The sequence below is a fragment of the Bison bison genome, unplaced genomic scaffold (assembly GCF_000754665.1).
Source record: "Bison bison bison isolate TAMUID 2011002044 unplaced genomic scaffold, Bison_UMD1.0 scf7180017864029, whole genome shotgun sequence".
NCBI classification, from domain to species: domain Eukaryota; kingdom Metazoa; phylum Chordata; class Mammalia; order Artiodactyla; family Bovidae; genus Bison; species Bison bison.
Genome location: NW_011494601.1, coordinates 2,425,072 through 2,426,115, shown reverse-complemented (window position 1 = coordinate 2,426,115; position 1,044 = coordinate 2,425,072).

Here is a 1,044-nt window from a genome sequence, read left to right as displayed (position 1 = left end):
TGGGAGGAAATGCTCGCAGTTCCAGCCAAGATTCCTGGGCGGCTCCGGGCTTTCTGGCTCCAGCGAGCCCGCCCCCTCCAGAGACCCCGCGAGCGGAGGAGCGATGTGCCAGGCTGGGCGTCTCCCCAGGAAGGGGCCGCGCTCTGAGCCCCCTCACCTCCCCCTGGGCTCGAGCACAGAAGAGGATGATGGAACCGGAGGCCCAATGATCCGTTATGAGCCCATTTCACAGACCAGCAAGTTGCAGTTTCCAGAAGTGCCACCTACGCCTGTGGCACAGGATCTGAATCCCTAACTTCACGGAGTAATCAGCTCTGATGACATCAGATAGTGTCGCTCTGAGAGGGAGGCTCAGAAATGGAGGGTCTGCATTCCACAGAAATTTTGTCCTTCTAAAGGAGTAACAGTATTGTTAAAAGATACTTTCCAAAGGAATATAGTGGATTTGTTATTGACCCGGGTTCTTAAATAGAAATTGATTGGGACTTCCCTGGTGGTCTAGTGGTTAAGAATCCACCTTGCAATGAAGGGAACCTGAGTATGATCCCTGTTCAGGGAACTAAGATCCCACACACTGAGGAACAGCTAAGCCTATATGCCACAGCTGCTGAGCCCTAGAGCCACAAGTTGAGAGTCCCTTTGCCGCAATGGAAGATCCCACATGATGGCAACCAAATAAATTAAAAAAAGAAATTGATAAAATGCCAGATGAGGCAAGGCTTTATTGGATCTCTTATCTAAGCACGCCAAATAATAGGTATGGGTGCCCTTGCTTGCTCCCTGGGGGAGGGGGTGAGCTGGTCCCTAAATGACTCCAGGGTTGGGGTGGATCCGTGCCTGGGCTGGAGGGGTGTGTTTAGGAGGTCTGCACACCCTCTTGGTGTGATGAATAGTACCCTGCTTTTGTTTCTGACCCCTGAGAAGTGGCAGTTGGGTTTTTGGTCTTTTTGTATCTTTTTGTTTCTAGTTTGTACAGCCACACAGTTACTTTTAGTCCCCTATAGTTTCTTTGTATTTTGTTGCTGGAGAAAACAGTTTGTCCAG